Source organism: Lotus japonicus, chromosome 3 (genome assembly GCF_012489685.1).
Source record: "Lotus japonicus ecotype B-129 chromosome 3, LjGifu_v1.2".
NCBI lineage: Eukaryota > Viridiplantae > Streptophyta > Magnoliopsida > Fabales > Fabaceae > Lotus > Lotus japonicus.
The window spans coordinates 20,910,378-20,930,762 of NC_080043.1; the positions used below are offsets into that span (position 1 = coordinate 20,910,378).

Below are 20,385 nucleotides of genomic sequence, written 5' to 3' on the forward strand. Positions count from 1 at the left end.
AGCAAACGGGCAAGAAACGACGAAGATCCGGATCTCTCTCTCTCTCTAGAAACTCGCGGCTTGGAGGGGTGGGGAAAATGGGTTTTGTGAAAAAAAAATCTAATTTTTCAACTATTTATAGGTTTTGGAAAAAACGGAAAAATGATTTTTTTGCGATTCCGATTTTTCCTGCGCGTTCCTCTGCGCATTCTAAGATAGGTTCTGGCGACAGAATTCCAGAACTCAAAATAGAATTCTTGGAATTAAACCAAAAGATCCAAAATCGGCATAGGTCGGTGTAAGTCGGTTTATCCCGAAAAACTACTTTTTGCAGTGATCGTCGGATGAGAAAACTTCCTTCTGAAGAAAGATTAGGAATGATGAGAGAAGTAGGAGAACGCGGGTGGAATCTTCATTTGAGTTTCCGGATAGAAAAAGTCTTCATCGTCTGTCGATCTTAGGTTTTTCGAACTATCAGGGATTCCGTTTCGGCAAACTTCCGAGAATTGGAATTTGACGTTCGTACTTTCCAGGATTTCGCATCGAAATGGTTGTTTAAGGACGGAAAAGAGAAGTTCTAACATTTCTCTGAGGATTTTTGGAATTAGTTTCCATCGTGTCCTAAAGCGTAAATTAACCATTCACTAATACCTTCGACCTAGGATTAAGCGTATGTTAGTCGTGCTATAACTCTTTCGGTTTTTCGATACATTCTTGGACTTTTCCTGAACCTCTTTCCTTCCCAAATTTATCTTAATCAAATAACTTATTTATTTTATTCACTTATCCAAAACGTTAAAACTTGGGCCTTACACCTGTCAACTTACACTTTGGCGCAATCTTTAGTGTAAAAGATGAAAAGTTGGCTGAAATGTAATAATATACTCCATTAGATTGTGAGAGAGATATTTGAAACTAAAAGAAAATATTTATACACATATCCAAGAGTAATGATTTTTATTCATATCTCACTTTCTTTTCTATCTCATTTCTCTATTTTCTCTTCCTATATATCTAAGGTGGATGTGGATAAGAAGTGTCAACAAAACATTATGGTAATTGTTATTCGGACCCCCCCACGACATCTATTCGTACCTCATTTCTAATTTTCGCTCGCACTTTGAAAGTGCGTTACCTACGCACTTTGCACTTTGAAAGTGCGTAGATAAGGGCATTTGAGTGTTTTTGCACTTTAAAGGGGGTTCAAATAAATGTGGGGGGTCCAAATAACAACTCCCAAACATTATTCCATGAGCTTGCAAATGAGCTACATACATTAAAATGCAAAAGACAAGTGATCCTAATTTTTTAAAAGTGAAGTTACATGCACTTAAATCCTTAAAGTTCTAAATCCAATTAGCTTAATTGGTTTCTTAAATTCTATAAGTATTGCCCAAAGATTTTAGCAGCAATTTATTGTTATTCTGTTAACCTATACTGGTCTAGCCATAATCACTCCGGTTTGTATAGGTGTGTTATGTGTGCTTTTGTGATTTTTAATTATGATGGTAGCTAAAAACACAACTCACCCCGGAAACAACTTTCTTTTAGATACCAAAATTGTTCATTTTGACTCAACTCTCAAGCATCTCTCTAGCTAGAAGATTTTAATGATGTCACTGAAAGAAAAGATTAAATTTTGTGATTGCCAAACACATTAACATATACTTGGTTTAACAATTCGCCCAGACTATAATCATTGATATCCAAAATTGTTCAATTTGACTCACCTCTCAAGCATCTCTCTAGCTAGAAGATTTTAATGATGTCACTAAAAAAAGATTAAATTTTGTGATTGCGAAACACATTAAACACATACTTGGTTTAACAATTCGCTCAGACTAATCATGTGATAAGCACATGAATTATATAATCATTGATGTCATATCAAATAAATTAATAGTCATTTTTATCTATAACTGGTGACATTTTCTATTTATTATAGACGACATTGTACCCTAATTTTATAAGTAATATTTATCAAAGGTATTTCACTTAATAATTTTTACAGATTTTAAATTTGACAAATTCAACAAATTAATTAACCAACGCCTTGCAGTTTGGCCATATGGTCTCTGTCTCATCTGATTGTTCACGGTTTTGAATCATAAATTTAGGGAACAATTTATTATCCACATATTTGAGATTTTTCTAAATTCACTAAAAAAAATAGGAATATCCTTTATTACTTTTCGAAAATAATATGTATAGATAGTGTTGAGAAACAACCCCTCTCAATATATACGGGAATATCTCTTATATAAGATATGTGCTCGTCTTTAGCTCTAATAAAATAAAAAGATAAATAAAAAAATTATTTTACAATACATTTGAAAGAACTATAAATATATTATAGCTTAAATTTAAAAAAAAACTTAAAAAACTATTACGTACCAGTTTAAAAAACTTTGCAAATTTTTCAGAATTATAAGGCCATGATACAATTTTTACATTTTTAATAGCTTGAATTGATGAAATTCTTACAAATTTTATACTTTAGAAGAAGAAAAAAATGGCAGAGGCATGAAGAATTGAACTGACTCATTATTTTAGAAACAAAACAATTACATGCCTGTTTTCAAAAAGAAAAGTCAAAGGCATGAAAATGGGTTTTTTCAACTCATGAATAATGTCTAAAACTGCTACGAATCATGTGACATAGTTTCTTCTCTTTCTCTTAATATACGATCTAATACAAGTTTAGAGGTCATACCCTCATTTGATTGTCCACTGTCCACCATGATTTTAGCATGCTTTTCCATAGGAATATAGTTTGGATGCAGTATAATTCTAAGCAAAATGAAGGGAAGACATGAAGGATGAGACAAAGTTTTATCCAAAGAAGCATGTTATTTGAGCCTAGTATGTATTACCAAAACATTCAAGGTTTTGAAAATAGCGATAACATAGCAAAAATGAAGATTTCACAATCCCAAGGCTCCTCAATAATTTTCTCACATGAAATGCAAAGGATAATAGAGGGCAATAGACTTAATTAGCCTAAAAAAACAATAGAATCATAAAAGCACCGAAAAAAACAAATTAGAAGCTCAACTGAGATCACACTAAAAACAACTGGATTTATATCAGAATGATTGTGGATGAAGAAATAAATTAGTCTCCTAGTACTGTGATGTATGAACAATAACGTATAATAGCAAGATGCCAACAAACAAACTTATCATTTAATGACATAAGCTTGAATGTTTGCATTTGCACCATAATGCAAATTTTTCAGTCCAGAAGAACATATTAGTAAGTTGCAATACTTTCCAGATACTAAACTTCCGCTTTCTTCTGATTTAATTAGGAAGTATAGGTCTCATTAGCTGCTCTTGTCCATAATCAGCTAGTTTTTTTTTGGGCAGGCAAACAATTCATATAAGGAGCACACCGGGTGCTAAACCCAAATACAAATTGGAAAAGCAGAAAAAGCAACCAGGCTACTTAGCTAACTCAAAGCCCAGAAGCAACAATCGCAGAAAATAGGAAAATAAAAGAGTAAAACATAAATGACAGCTCCATGGCTAAAGACCAATTCAATACACCCTCATCGCCTCTGCTTTTTCTCTCTTTTGATTCTATTATTATACATCCACTATCTATATCTGACCATTTCCCCAAATATAGCAGAAACATCATTATTTTCTCCACCCAATTAATTGTCTCGTTCAAAAGCACATGGGGACCAACTCCTCCATTTTCTGAAAATGGGAGAGGGACTTATCAATTAGGCGCTGCCAAACATAGCAATTCAAGAGAACAGTTAAAATAGTTTTGTCAGTTTTGTCTTGTTCCTTCAAGCTGTTAAAATAGCTTTATGCAGAAGAAAACCCATGAACCTTGCCAATGAGGTCCAAGTGCACTGCATGTTCAGTAATATGCACACACCACTCTTATTCATCCACTAAGATACTGCAACCATTAAACAACATAACTTCAAGAACAACAATAAATAAACAATTAGTCATTTCAAATTTCAAACAGTTCAACCATGATGTCTTTATATCACAGTAACTGAAAACAAACCAAACATTCCAGTTTCACATAAGAACAGAATAAGCTTAAAACAGTTTTATAGTAAATGATTTTTTTTTGAACTAATAATGCAATAAGAGTATTGTATACACATGATTCTGAAATATGAAAAAAGAACTACTATCTTTGGCTTTAAAACCAAATTTATTTAATTTACTTTGCTACTTTGAAACAAAACTTATTTACTTAAAGTAGCAGCAATTACAATACATACTAATTTTATAGGATAATAAGAACTGAAATCCAAGTAAATATAAATGAGAAGCTACAATGTAATGGTAGAATGAGACTCCACCACCAAAGAGATGGACATACTACAACTCTATCAAGAGCTGAAGCTTCCACCACTCCGACACACTTTTTAAGTTGGAATTCTTGCTTCTAGTGCCAGTCCTCTACATGTGCCATTAGCATAGCTCAGAAGATTAGCATCATGCACGGGTGAGTCAGCAACTGCTTGTTTTTTTTGCAAAACATATCTTGAATACTAAAATAAATGTAAAGAAACTACACAATAATTGTAATCAAGTTAGAGTATGACTAATGAGTAAGTAACATGGATTCAGTGAAAACTTTCAACTGATCATCAGTGATTCACTTAACTTCCAAGTTATGCAAAAGGTTCTTCCATGGTTATCCCAAAAATAGAACCATCCCAAGCCAGGCATCAGGGGTGCTGCCTCTCAATGCTCCATTTAAGGCCCCTTAATGAGTGGCTTGTTATTGCTTTGACAATGTAGATATCAATTCTAAGCATTTTAGATCACATTCAGCTAATTCCACTCTGTCAGAAGCTGAGAAATTTCCACCAAATTTCAAATAATGAGCAGTAAAAATTTTAGTCTTCAAGAATATGTTAGCCTGTCAGTTTAGCTCATACTAAAGTAATTTGTAGGTGAGGCACTGCTATTTTATCATTTTGAGTCTTTGGCCATTATAAAAGCACATATGCGTGGTGAGTAACAAAAACAAAATTGGATTCAGCATGTAGGAAATTTCCCTTACTGAAAATATGAGAAAAACATACATGAGCAAGAGAGAAAGAGATTCACTAAGTGATTTAAAACTACCCAAACTTCATAACTTGTCTGCCTCCATAGAACTCCATAATGTTTGAGCCTAGTCAATGCAAAGATAAGAAGTTAAGAAGACATTTTCGACCTCAGAAATAACATGCATTTCATAATGATGATGGAAAATTATGCATTTGAAAGAGAAGCTTTATTCTAATCAGGATACAATCACTTAGTGAATCTCTTTCTAATCAGGATAAAATTATGCATAGTATAGAGTGTGATGCACTTGATCACACTCTCCTATATTCTGTTAGTCTATTATAGTTAATTATGTATATTTATCAACATCTAGTGAATCTATTAGGGTTCTACACTGTATAAATACAGTGATCTGTTCATTCTATTAGTTCAGTTAATGAAATCACACTTTCTGTTCAGTTTCTCTTTCTCCCTCTCTCTTATGCTTTACATCTAAGAGATTTTGTCACTGATGTGTAGTTCACTAAGTATTTAGTTACTAAATTAATTGGATATCCAATGTTTGTAGATGCTTATGTGCTTCCTTTTGTAAAGAGGGGAAGAAAACTCAAGTATGAAGATCCGTGTTACCAAATTTTGACACTAAAAATTGAAAAAAAAACTACTCTTTTTTTTAAGAACCAAATATATTTATATAATAGAGAAACAGTCCAAGACCAAATTAGAAAGAGATCAGAGCAATAGATGGTTAAACATACCAGCCAAGCTCACAACAAAAAGGGAGAAAAGCTATAAAGCTAAAGCTACAGACAAGGAAAGGAATAATGTACAGTTTTATGCAATCAGGAAGAATTAAAAGAGCATTAGAGCTCCTTGTAAAACAGCAGCATTTGTCCTCATGATAGAGCATCAAAACCACCAAGATCATCAATCCTGAATAAAAAAGAAGCGACCTCAAGCCTTGCTGTCCAATAACCAAGTCACCTTGCTATGCTGATCTATCACCTTACCAACAAAGAGAAAGCCACTGTTCTTGATATACTGAGTCACTCACTTCAGCATAAAAAATGTCCCCCCTTAAGAATCAAATTTGTCATCCCTCACCATATCCTACTGTCCATATCAGCAAAAATCCCAGCAAAATACTACATTAGAGAGATCAGTTAAAGACACCCAAGTCATATTCAATGTAACAATCCACCATTTGCAATACAAATTCCCAATATGGAAATAAAATATCTACAACTTATTCAGTCAAGGGGTTCACCATTTGCACACTAAAAGAATGCACAAATTCATAGAGGAAGCAAATAACAATGCACCAACTAAATCAAACCAATTTAAGTATTAATATAAATAGCAATGAAAGCTTCTGAAAGATATCAGATAAACTTTGACCATTAAAAATTAAGACCTGCTAAAGAAAAAACACAGCTATTGCCTATTAGAACCAAAGCAATCTTACCATTGAATTAGCTGCAAAATTACCATTGCCCCTCCTGCATAATTTTATTAGTTGCTCCAGCAGAACCATTGATTTAAAAAAATAGAGCTCCAGAGTACATATATCTGAGAAAAAGAGAAAAGAAATCAGGAAGGCAACAAATGGCAAGAAGACAAAATATTTTGCATAACAGTTGATAACACACAAATGAATGGTTAAATAGCAGAGCTAACTGGAAGGGGAAGGGGGGGGTGAAGTGTGGTTGAATGAGAACTAAGGGGATATTTATAGCCAAATCGATATGAAGAAACAAAATAATAGAAGAGTCTCTGTAAAGCTTTCCACCTATAACCCTCCATCTATATACCTAATCCCAACTTCTGCTCAGAATAGAAATGACAGATGCATAAAAAATGCAAGAACAGAAGATAACAATGGGACGAAATTAGGAGGAAACGTATGAGAAATGCTAAACCAAGTACCAAATCCCCCAAAAAATGCACATCTAATAAACTATATCAGATAAAAAATTCATAAAAAGGACGAAATCAGTGTTGAAGTTCAAAAAAACAACTGTTACGAAGGCTTACCCACGCAGGGAGATGTGATGGCCATCACCGGAGAATTGTGGGAGCACGCTGAGGGTTGTGGAAAGAGGAACGAAAACACTGAATCAGTGCTAGGGTTTCAGATTGATGGAGAGAAAAGGACGGCTGTGGAAGAGAATTCAAGAAATCAGGAGGTGATGGATGGTTCGGCGGAGCAGGTAGAAAGGGAGAGCACACACGCCAAAGAAATCATGTTCATCTCATGAGAGATGAGGAGAAACAGACGTACAATCAGAAACGGCATCGTATTGGACCTGGCAAGTTGAAAAAAAAAATTAAAAAAGGTCAAGCAGAACACGTGTTGCTTCGCCATTGGTGTTCTTTTAGCTACAGTAATTGGAGAATAAGAAGTAGTAGATTACTTTCTTTCCTTTCTTTAATTCTTTGTTATCCCGAGCAGAATCCAGAAATTTCACACTTCCAAATTGATATGGTTCAAAGTTCAAAGACCAAAAAGAGAGATTGCATGGAGCAGTTGCCACTTGAATTGGTATCAAACAACCTCTCACGGTTGCCTGCAAAAGACTTGGTGAAATGCAAGTCCTGGTTCAATACTTCAATCTCATAAATTATGCTAACCACCCTTCCCTTTCACTCTTCTCCATGTTTTCCACGGTACCCAATTCCACAATCTGAGCCAAACCGAAACCCCAACCCTCCACTCCTCATCCCCACCCTCAGCCTTAACCTCAACCCAACCCCAAACTAGCACTAGAAAGAAAGAAACAACACATGTTCTAATTTGAGTGCAGATCAAAAAATCTGAGTTTGGATCTGAAAATCTGGGTGCGGATCTGAGTTCATGGAAAAAGGACAAGGAGAAGGAGAAGAGGGTTTCTCACGATCTGAACTCGCCAGGGAAGCGTGGACGAACATGGAGAGTTCCGGGTGGTGGCAGCGTCGAGAAGAGAGGCGGCGATTTGGAGTTGTAGAGGGTCATCCATCAGTTCCGACGAGCCCCCGCCATACCGCTAGGGTTTCAGAGAATAAAAAAAGAAGAAGGAGAGAAACAGTAACAGAAACAGAGGGAGAGAGAGCGTGGAAAAAGAAAGAAAGAAAGGGAAAATGGGGTTGGGGTGGTGGTTTCTCAGTGGTGAAGATTGGGTTGGGCTTGCTAGGATTGGGATGAAGTGTCTGTAAATTTCTGGGCTTGGGAGTGTAAAGGAGATGAGGATGAGGAAGGATGATGGTGGTGTTGATGATGATGAAGAAGAAATCTGGGTGAGGATTTTAATTAATTAAAAAAGAGGTTAATTAGTGAAAGTTAATTAATGTTTTAATTTTTGTTTGTCTTAATTTTATTTTAATTTAATGAAAAAAGAAAAAAAAAATCCAGCGAGACTCATTAATTGACGTGGCAAGGGCCACATCAGTCGGCGGAGCTCCGACATTGACCAAACCGGTCGGAAGGACCAAAATCAATTATTTTGCCAAAAACTGGGGACTAATCCCCACCTTTACTCCGGTGAAGGACTAAAGCCATATTTATGACAAAGGTTAGGGACCAAAAACTGAATTAAGCCTACATTTTTTATATTTTCAACAACATATATATTATCTATTGAGCTATCTTTTAATCGATTTATCTAAATATTACAGGGTAGTAATGCGGTAGCAGAAGGAAATAGTGAAGATAGGGTGTTAACAAGAGAGGGCATGTACAAGGGGAAACAAGAAGACCTGGATATGGCGAATGATGTAGCAAGAGAGGGTCCAATCAAAGCGGAGGAGGGAGGAGACATGGTGAGAGATACTGCCAAGGACACCATGGATGGAGCTTGGATGGCAGCTAAAGAAGCTTCACACAATGATACAGAAGGTGACCCAAAGCACTGAAGAGAGACAGAAGTTTCAAGGCATTGATTTGCCAAGGTGAAAATTAAAGTGAAGTCCCTAGCTAATTAAATGCAGTGGAATTAGAGCACCACAACGAGAGATTAAGCTATAGGAGGAACAAGGACGATTATTAATCCGTGTTGAGCTTAATAGCTTAATTCCGCTTCAGGGATAAAATAAGAATACTTTGTCAGCGTACATAGATCTTTTCAAATTTTCTTTCTCATTTTATTAATTAAGTATATCATCTATTTACGTTTTTTTTATAAGTCGAGTTACATTCTAATTCTTTTTTTTCTTCTAATTTGTTATGTTTTTTTGGTACATCCAAAAGATAAATTGCACTCATTAGAAATCGATCCTTGGACCCCCCACATTTCCTACCACTTGAGGTTATTTTGTTATGCTTTGAATCAATATACCAAAACTATTTTAATTTTCTAGATGTATATACGAAAATATAAAATATAAATTTTTTTAGTTAATTTTCAAATAAATCATTTAAAACTATTTGACATCAATATTTTATGACATATTTTATATCATTTTTAACGTAAAATATTACATTTAAATAGTTTATTTTGTTATATAAAAAAATATAATCATTAAAAAAAAGACTTTGTCTAGAAAAATCACAATTGACTTTTATTGATTATTTAATATCATTAAAAATTATTAAATGTCAAATTAATACGGTAGTTATTTTCAAATTGACATTTTTAATTATTCTAATGCATTTTTTTAACATTATTCATGTCATTGATAACTATTAAATGCAATATTAATACATTAATTATTTATAAAAATATAAAATAATTTAATATTTATATTATTAAACAATCATAAAATATAAATATGACATCATCTATTTACTAATTATAGTATGAGAGAAAAAAAATTATGAAGAAAGGTCTAGAATAAGGAGATAACACTTGTCGGAGTTTTCACTTTGTTGTTTCGGAAATAATATATACTCCCTCCGTTCCTATTTAACTGTCCGGGAAGAGAAGAAACACGCATATTAAGGAGTTGTTAAGCCAAAATTACAAGTACTACAATTCTCGACACCATGGTGCAAAAGTGGTTTCTCGACAGAAAGGGTTGGGTGAAGCCGGCAACTCAGCACACGATGTCCCTCAAAGACAAGTTAGTAAAAGCCATAACTCGACATACTCAGAAGATGAAGAAATCTCGATCATCTTAATGGAAGAGGCAGTTACCGAATAACAAGCAACTACAAGCACGTGCGTACACCCACGATGCCACGAATAGCAACGGTTGCCCACGACTCAGAACCATCCACGTGGCAATAGAGTCACGTGCGCGAAGACCATCGGCTAAACGTGGGGTATGGCGCCAAAATTCAAAACCCACGAAGCCATCGTGCATCCAAGGAAAACCGCCAAGAACATGAGCAGAAAGAACAATATAAATAGAGGAAGCAGCAGCAGAAGAAGGGGTTCCCAACTCAAACTCTGAAAAATTCACCAGAAAGCTCTAATGTCCGCATCAATGAGACTCAAGGAGCAAAACGTGATGATGGAGGAGTATGTTGCAGAACCAACGCTTTAATTTCCCTGCATTTCAGTTTGTTGATTTCCAGTTCTTGTGTGTAGCTTGTTTTGTCGAAATTTGCTTTCATGTTATTTTAGTTTGCTTGACTGTTTTGTAATCGACTCATATTCAATAAAGTCCAGTTTCGTTTGAGTTGTTTATTGTTGTCGAGAACACACTCGTTCACACACTACACTTTGGCAAAGCGTTTTCTCAAAAGGACCCCGAATCTAAACTTCCTTTAGTCGAACTAAGAGGATATTTGTTTACCAAAAATCCGTGTAAACAAATTGGCACGCCCAGTGGGACCGTTTTTGTGAAAACTAAGTTTTACAGAAGCATTTTGTGTGTTTGGGTTTATTGCATGCTATTTGGTATTTGCTACTTGCCTTGATTGTGATTTATATGCACCTGAGAAGTGGTAAGACTTTGAGTATGGCAAGTAGTCGAGGAAGAACCTCCCCTCAAGGATCTAACGTGGGTAATCAGGGTAGTCCCGGGGGAAGTAGTGGTAATAATAATGAAGAAGTGTCTACTGGAATGGGGCATGGCACCACTATGCCAGCCCAGAATGTAGCAATTTATGCAGTTGCAGAAATGCCTGTATCTACATCAGTACAGGCACAAATTGTTCCAACAGTTACGAGGGAAAACATGCCTTATGGTATGCCTACGTCTATGATGCAAGGCATACAAGGCACGTATTCGACGTTCCCTGAAAATGTTCCTCCATTCGGCATACCCCCTTTTGGGGCAAATGGAACAATGCTAAATTTGGGAAGTCGAGTTAGCCCTTCTATTCCTGGATCTAGTTCACAAATTTATTTATCTACAGGTATGAACACTGGTTCACTTCAAGCCATTAGGCAGCAAGTAGATGATAGTAACCATGAAATGGTTAACATGTTATCTCGACAGATAGGTGAGCTGATCAACCCTGTGCTCCAAAATAATAATGCCAATAATCAGCATTTGACACGACAGATGGATCGTTTGGCGACAGCCCTGGGGGCACCAGTCGAAATCCAACCGGCACCAGGGATTAACCAAATCCCGTTGCCTAACCATGTCCCTGCCCCGGTGCGCTATCAGGCGCCACAACACCAAGAGATGAGGGCAAACCCTTTGTACGAGGCTGTGCAGCCACCATTGCAAAATGTGTATATGGTAAACAGGGAAGAACACGCTGATGGTGTGCTAGAAAGAATTCGACACCAGAACGCTGGGGGGCAACAAAATGTTGCTGCTGTGGTGGAGCAATTGTTGAACCAACATGGTTTCAACGTGGGTTTCGCGAATAGACCCCATTTTGTGTCAGCCTTTACAGAGGAGGTTCTCGAATCAGAACTTCCTCGAGGCTGGAAGGTCCCCAAATTCACTAAGTTCTCGGGGGATTCAGGAGAGTCCACGGTAGAACACATAGCCAGGTACCAAATCGAAGCAGGAGACTTAGCCATCAATGAGAATTTAAAAATGAAGTACTTCCCGAGTTCTTTAACCAAAAATGCATTTACCTGGTTCACCACCCTCGCTCCTAGGTCAGTCCATACATGGGCTCAGTTGGAAAGAATTTTCCATGAACAGTTCTTTAGGGGAGAGTGCAAAGTAAGTTTGAAGGATCTGGCTAGTGTTAAAAGAAAGCCAGCAGAGTCTATTGATGATTACCTAAACAGGTTTAGGATGCTTAAATCCCGATGTTTCACCCATGTCCCTGAACACGAGCTAGTTGTCTTAGCCGCTGGTGGTCTAGAATATTCCATTAGAAAGAAAATCGACACTCAGTATATTCGAGATATGTCTTTACTCGCAGATAGAGTGAGGCACATCGAATTGCTAAAGGCCGAAAAGTCAGAGGAAAGGGCCAAGACTACTAAGTGGCCAAAGAAGGAGAAGGTAGCGTATATAGATGCGGATTCAGTAGGTCAGAGTCCATGTGTCTATCGAGAAGTCCCGGCGGACGTCGATTTGAATGACGTCAATCTGGCTGAACTTCAGCCAGGGGATCCTTATGTTTGTAAAGCATTGAAACCACGTGAAAACAAACTTGGGGAGGAAAACCCCAAGAACACGATTCCTGCTGTGAAAACTTATACTTTTGATTTGGCCAAATGCGATGCAATCTATGATATACTTGTGTCTGATGGTTTGCTTGTGGTCCCTAAAGACCAAAAACTTCCTTCTCCTGAACAAAGGAAAGGGAAAAAATATTGCATATATCACAACTTTTTTGGTCATTGGACCTCACAATGTGTTCGTTTCAGGGACCTTGTGCAGGGGGCATTGGACTCAGGAAGACTCAAGTATGATGAAAAAGCCAAAAGTCAAATGAAGATCGACTCTGATCCACTGCAGATAGCTGAGGCCAACTATGTAGAGCCTTTCTACATTGGCATGGTCGACATTTCCGAAAAGCTGGGTCTGGGTTTGACGCTGGGAGAAGTAAGAGAAGAAAACATAGCTGTCGAAGAACCAGAGGTTGAGAAAGAAGTGAACTTGGAAGAGGTTTACCCCAAGGCTGGAGAAACCCTTGTCGAGTTTCTATCCCGCAGCAAAAATGGCTAGAAAGAAGTTATGCTGTGCCCTCGATGCAGCGCTGTTTTCGACAAATCCGCAGCCAAGGCCTATCAAGATTCAGAAATGAAAAGGCATTATCAGAGGAAGGCTCCTGTATCCAGGAGACTGAAGTACCCTCACGAGGAGTGGGTCGAGAGAGACCAGGAACTCGATGGTCATAAAGGCCAGAAAGCAAGCAATAAAGACAAAACTTACCTCCCCAATGCTGGATTGCCAAGAAACCAATGGTTCGGGGCGCCTCCAAGGCCAAAACCATACCCTAAGTGGCAGAAAATCGACTTAGGCCAGGGATCCTCTTACATCAACAATTCCCGTGTGTCACGAAGCTACTCCTATGGCTCTGGGAACTACTATGCTCCTGAACAAATGACCAGGACTCAGTTCAGGCGTTTTTTGAGGAAAAGGAAAGCTGAGAGGGAAAGAGGTGGCAAGTTCCGTTCACTATGGGACATAAAGCCAGAAGACAACTCTCGCAATGAACCTAGTGTGGCGTCGATTATCAACCAGCTGGACCACGCCATCAAACAGGGAACAACCGTACCACCAAATCCAGCTAAGGAAAAAGGGAAGGATGTTGTCGAAGATGAGGATGAAGACATGCTCGAAGATTTCGACGACAGTGATGGAGAAGAGCTTAACATCATCTGCATCGTGTTCATCCTACCTGCAGAATTCGATAGAATCTCAGAGGTCACTGAAAGCGAGGAAGACTACTATGTCGACGACGAACCAGATGACAATCCTTTGTGTTATTATGTGATGCAGAGAGGATCTGTCGAAGATGAAAGAGCTATCTTCCAAAGGCCAACCGAGCAAATGAAGAACCATTTGAAACCGCTGTTTGTTTGGGCCAGAGTCGAGGAGAAGGGTGTTAACAAAGTCCTTGTCGACGGGGGAGCTGCAATCAACCTCATGCCCGGATTTATGCTCAAGAAGTTAGGTAAAACTGAAGCGGATCTAATCTCACATGACATGGTGCTTTCTGATTATGAAGGAAAGACAGGTTCTTCCCTAGGGGCAATTATGTTGAACATAACCGTAGGAACAGTAGCCCGTTCCACATTGTTCATTGTGGTCCCTTCAAAGGCCAATTACAATTTGCTGCTGGGAAGAGAATGGATTCATGGCGTGGGGGCAGTGCCTTCGACCTTACACCAACGTATATCCATTTGGAAAGCTGATGGAGTTGTCGAAAATGTACAAGCAGATCAAAGCTACTATTTAGCAGAAACAAGCTACGTTGGTAAGAAGAATTTCGAGAAGAGTTTAGCCACAATTGCTCCTTTAGACACAGTGGCTAGCCAATACTTCAACCCCTACTCAGAGTACTCAGTAACGTTGGATCCCATCCGGGGCCTAAACCTCAATGAAGCATGCAAACCTGATGCCATGAGTGGATGGCACAGTGATGAAGAGAAAGATGCCACTGTTGGGTGGCAAGCCAATGATAAAGATGATTAATTCGAGCATGGCTCGAATTTCGGCTTACGCAGCCGAAAACAAAATAAGAACGACCTTGGAGGCCGAGAGGATGGCCAAAGAAATGGCTATAGATGAAGCTAGTGTCTCAATCCTGCCCGTCGAATTGACACCCCAGGAGGAGGCAACAACAAATAAGGATGACACGTGCATAGAAGAAAACGAGCAGAGTGCCGAGGAATGCGGATTCGAGGACCTTTGCAATCTGAGGCTAGATTGCATCTATGATGACGGCCCATTGGGCTTCGAGAAGCCAGTGGTCGATTTTTCCAAGAAAATGGAAGCGCAAGACCCTTTAGAAGAAGTGGACCTGGGTGATGGCTTAGAAATGAGGCCAACGTACATCAGTGCTCTCATTGACCCAGAGCTAAAAGACAGGATGGTGAAATTACTCAAGGAATTCAAAGACTGTTTCGCTTGGGATTACGATGAAATGCCTGGCCTCAGTCGAGAAGTGGTGGAATTGAAGTTACCCATCAAAGAAGACAAGAAACCAGTCAAGCAATTGCCCAGGAGGTTCCATCCAGATGTGTTGGTGAAAATCAAGGAAGAAATCGAAAGACTCCTCAGGTGTAAATTTATCAGAACAGCTCGATATGTGGACTGGTTAGCCAACGTGGTTCCAGTAATCAAGAAGAATGGAAAGATGAGAGTTTGCATAGATTTCCGAGATCTTAACGCTGCCACTCCAAAAGACGAGCACATGCCTATTGCTGAGATGATGGTGGATTCAGCTGCTGGTCACGAATACTTAAGCTTGTTGGATGGTTACTCAGGCTACAACCAAATCTTCATAGCAGAAGAGGACGTGTCGAAAACAGCTTTTCGATGTCCTGGTGCCTTGGGGACATACGAGTGGGTGGTCATGCCATTTGGGTTGAAAAACGCTGGCGCGACCTACCAAAGGGTAATGAATACCATTTTTCATGATTTTATAGAAACCTTCATGCAGGTTTATATTGATGACATTGTGGTGAAATCCCCATCAAGGGATGACCATTTGTTGCATCTAAGGAAATCCTTTGAGAGGATGAGAAAATATGGCTTGAAGATGAATCCCCTGAAATGTGCCTTTGGTGTTATTGCAGGTGATTTTTTGGGTTTTGTGGTGCATAAAAAGGGCATCGAGATCAACAAGAACAAAGCTAAAGCCATTCTCGACACTAGTCCACCAACCAGCAAGAAACAACTGCAATCACTATTGGGAAAGATTAACTTCCTAAGGAGATTCATTGCTAACCTCAGTGAGAAGACCAAGTCATTTTCCCCACTTCTTCGACTTAAAAAGGAAGATGCGTTCCGCTGGGAAGCAGAGCATCAAAAAGCGTTCGATGAACTCAAAGCGTACTTGTCTAGCCCACCTATAATGGCACCACCTATAAGAGGAAAGCCAATGAAGCTGTACATCTCTGCCACGGATGGAACCATCGGAAGCATGTTGGCTCAAGAAGATGAAGATAGCAAAGAAAGAGTCATATTTTACTTAAGCAGGGTGTTAAATGATGCAGAAACTCGATACACCATGATCGAAAAATTGTGTTTATGCTTGTACTTCTCTTGCGTAAAGCTGAAATATTATATAAAGCCAATCGATGTAATGGTTTTGTCTCATTATGATATAATAAAGCACATGTTATCCAAACCTATCTTGCATAGTCGAATTGGTAAATGGGCTTTAGCCCTAACCGAGTATTCACTAACTTATGCCCCACTAAAGGCAGTTAAGGGACAAGCAATTGCTGACTTCCTGGCAGACCATACTTTGCCTCAAGAAATCATAACTTACGTAGGCATCCAACCTTGGAAGCTATTTTTCGATGGTTCTAGCCATAAGAATGGCACTGGGATCGGGATGTTCATAGTATCCCCAAGGGGCATCCCCACGAAATTCAAGTTTAGGATTAAGAGTAACTGCTCAAACAATGAGGCTGAGTATGAGGCATTAACATCAGGCCTCGAGATCCTGATAGCCCTCGGGGCAAAGAATGTCGTCGTAAAAGGGGACTCTGAGTTGGTAATAAAGCAACTTACCAAGGAATACAAGTGCATTAGTGAAAATCTAGCTAGGTATTACACGAAAGCTAGCAATTTGTTGGCCAAATTCGACGAAGCTAGGCTAGGTCATGTTTCCAGAGTGGACAATCAAGAAGCCAATGAATTGGCACAAATCGCGTCAGGATATATGGTCGATAAATGTTGGTTAAAAGAGCTTATCGAGGTCAAAGAAAAACTAAACCCCTCTAACCTCGACATCCTGGTCATTGACAATATGGCACCTAATGATTGGAGAAAGCCACTTGTCGATTACTTGCAAAATCCTGTGGGTACTACAGATAGAAAGACAAAATACAGGGCAATGAGCTATGTCATCATGGGAAACGAGCTATTCAAGAAAAATGTCGACGGAACACTACTGAAGTGTTTAAGTGAAGACGACGCGTTCATAGCGATCTCGGCCGTTCACGACGGGCTATGTGGTGCCCACCAGGCAGGAATCAAGATGAAATGGATCCTATTTCGACAAGGGATGTATTGGCCTACTATTATGAAAGATTGTATGGAGTATGCCAAGAGGTGCCAAGATTGTCAGAGACACGCGGGGATACAACATGTGCCAGCAAGTGAACTACACTCGATCATTAAGCCTTGGCCATTCAGGGGTTGGGCTTTAGACCTAATTGGCGAAATTAACCCATGTTCTTCTAGGCAGCATAAGTACATCATAGTGGCTATAGATTACTTTACCAAGTGGGTAGAGGCAATTCCTCTACAAAATGTGACCCAGGACACGGTGATCGAGTTCATTCAAAATCACATAGTGTACCGCTTTGGGCTACCTGAGTCACTTACTACAGACCAAGGCACAGTGTTTGTAGGCCAAAAGGTGGCATCATTCGCAGAATCTTGGGGTATAAAACTCCTAACCTCGACCCCCTATTATGCTCAAGCGAATGGTCAAGTAGAAGCGGCCAACAAAACGTTGATCTCCTTGATTAAAAAACATGTTGGTCGAAAACCTAAAAACTGGCATCAAACGTTAGGCCAAGTGCTTTGGGCTTACAGGAATTCACCTAAGGAATCTACCGGAGCAACGCCTTTTCGACTAGCATATGGTCAAGAAGCGGTATTACCAGTAGAAGTATATTTACAGTCATGCAGAATTCAAAGGCAAGAGGAAATTCCAAGTGAAGATTATTGGAATATGATGCTTGATGAATTAGTCAATCTCGACGAAGAAAGACTATTGGTGTTGGATACCTTAACCAGGCAAAAGGATCGCATTGCTAAAGCTTATAACAAAAAGGTTAGAGCTAAATCTTTTATGCTTGGTGATTACGTATGGAAGGTCGTCTTACCAATTGATAAAAAAGATAAACGTTACGGAAAGTGGGCCCCAAACTGGGAAGGCCCTATTACAGTCGAGAAAGTACTTTTAAACAACGCTTATTCGATTAAGGAATTAGGAGGTAATCGACAAATGACGATAAATGGCAAATATTTAAAAACGTATAAGCCAACATTGCATGAGATAAACATCGAATAAGGAAGTAAAAGAAAATAAATTGCCAAACGCGAGTGTTTTATTGAGTAGAATAGAGCATTACAACTATGGCAAAGAAATTTTAAAAGGGAGGGTTGGCCCTACAACTATTGTATCTGGCCCTAAGAGGCTCTATGCGCCTCAAAACATCTTCTTGTTGGGATTCCAGTCGCGATTTCTCCTGTCGAATATCCAGCTCTTCACGGGCAGTAGAAGAAAGCTTGTCCACCAAGGTTTTCAGAGCTCCCACACTCCCCTCGAGGTCCGCCTGGCTAAGAGCAGCCTTCAACTCTTCAAATTCCTCCATCTTCTCGTCAATCTGGTGTTCAGCAAAGAACACTCGAGCAGTAAGCTCCCGGTGTTCTTCATATAGAGGTACAGCTTCATGCAGGAGGCTCAAGAACTCCTGAAGAGGAATTTTTACCGAGGCAATAATATTCCTCGAAAGAAGTTGGTTAATGAGCCCCGTAAGCTCTTCAGCCAAAGGAAGGAAAGAGTGCAACTCCCAGAATAAGTCTTGGTCAAAAGCCAAGTTCCGGATCTGGTTGAGAACACGACGGCTAGCCATGGCTGAAGGGATTTATGAAAGCAGGAAAAGAGTTCTGGAAAAGAAACAAGGGAGAGTTTGGAGAAGTTACTGAAAAGAAGTAACCAAAAACGCTCTATTTATAGGGTAACAACCAAGGAATGCATTAATTAATGGCAATCAGTTGCCAACTCTTCATCTTATGGTTATAGGCCATGCAGATTACCACCACCATCGTGAATAGCTTTGGCTTTTAATGAACAAAGACTTGCATTGAATCAAGAAAACGTGGTATAAGATTGCAATAAATTGGTTCATTCCCCAGAAACAAAGCGACGACTATGTGAGGGGGTGCAAGGAAGTTTGAACGATGCAACAGTAAATGAATAGCCGTTAAAATAAATGCGTAGTGGAAACTGAAAAGACTTGGCAAATTAAACGTCAAATTATATGGCTTAGGTGCCAAAACCATTGTCGAAATATTACACGCAATTGGCATAGCCATGGTTAGAATAGTGCCATCATTACATATTAATAAAAAAAAAAAGTCCTACAGTAGGGTTTTAAAAGAGTTCAAACAATCAGCAAAGGTGGCAATCTTGGCATCGAGACCCTTCTTCACAGCCTGATCAATCTCCAATTCCTTGATAACCTCTTTTGTCGAGATGATCAGAGCCTTGGAATCTTTAGTAAGCACATCCAACTGATCCTTCACAGCAGGGCCTTCCTCGACCAAATCAGCTCGCTTTTTCTCCAGTTTGGTAATCTCTCGATGCAGCTCTTCAAGTTTGATGTCGACTTCAGAGATTTCATCTGCGATCAAAACCTTCCTAGCAGTGAACTTCTTGAAGTCCTCTTTCATTGCTGCAACTTGAGCTTTACCAGCAGAGACTTTTGCTTCCTTAAAGCTGACAGCTTGACCAACGTCCTTGACTTGATGAAAGGTGGCTGAAGCATCCACTAAAAAAGATTGAAGGTTAGCCAAAGCAGCAGCCTGTTGAGAATCGAGTTTTTGGCCAAGAAGGAAGACAAGCAATTCCTTAGCAGCATGGCTCGCTTGAGGATCAGCTTGGATCTGGTCGAGAAACCCATTGGCGAAGACAATAGCCTTCAGCCGACCCATACTCTCCTCGATCTGCTGAGAATTGGCTACCCCACTTGATTGAGCAGTCTCAGCAGTGGCATCAGCTTGACGGGGTGGAGAGTCCCATTCCAAGGTGCCATCGAGGAAGCTTTCCAAAGCTGCCAGCGGGTCCTCCTCAAATAAAGTGTCGAGCTTTTCACTAGACACATGAGATGAAGAGCCACCCTTGGTGTGAGGCGAATGTTGCACAATGGCAGTCGATTTTGGATGAGGCATAGGGCTGTCATCCTTGCCTGGAAGAGGCTCTGTTTCGCGGATGGGAGAAGTTGCACCCTGAGTTTCCTGCAAGAAAAACCTCTTTAATGCCCTTTCGATAAAGTAAAACGCATATTAGAGGAGTCAACAAAACATGAAAAGTATAAAGATACCTGGCAAGCAGAGTCCTTAGAAGGGCTCGAGTTGGTGGAGCTTCTGGAACGGCGAGGAGACTTATGACGAGATTTGCTCCTGACCTTCCTCCTTCCCTCAGATGTGGAGGTCTTTTTAGCTGAGGATGCGGCCTTGGGAGGTTTCTCGACACCTTCAGTTTTGGATTTTGCAGGAATGGGAGCTGGGGAATTCTCACGGGATGGAGGATTGGAAGTAGAGTGCTCATGAACATCAGTCTAAAGGAAACAAAACAAACAAGAGATGACTCAGATTAGGAAACCACGGGTTAAAAATGTCA

At 39.3% G+C, this 20,385-nt stretch overlaps 1 long non-coding RNA gene across 2 annotated transcripts; it reads right to left on the reverse strand.

Moving 5' to 3' along the window:
* Positions 1-3,906: 3,906 nt before the first annotated feature.
* On the reverse strand, positions 3,907-7,704 carry LOC130748749 (uncharacterized). 2 transcript variants are annotated; one of them, XR_009022768.1, is made up of 4 exons: positions 7,427-7,704; positions 7,047-7,318; positions 6,478-6,581; positions 3,907-6,157 (listed from the first exon to the last, which is right to left on the reverse strand). It is a non-coding gene; the product is annotated as an uncharacterized LOC130748749 (long non-coding RNA). The 2 variants fall into 2 exon arrangements; XR_009022767.1 differs by having other exon boundaries at positions 3,907-6,125; positions 7,427-7,700.
* Positions 7,705-20,385: the final 12,681 nt, after the last annotated feature.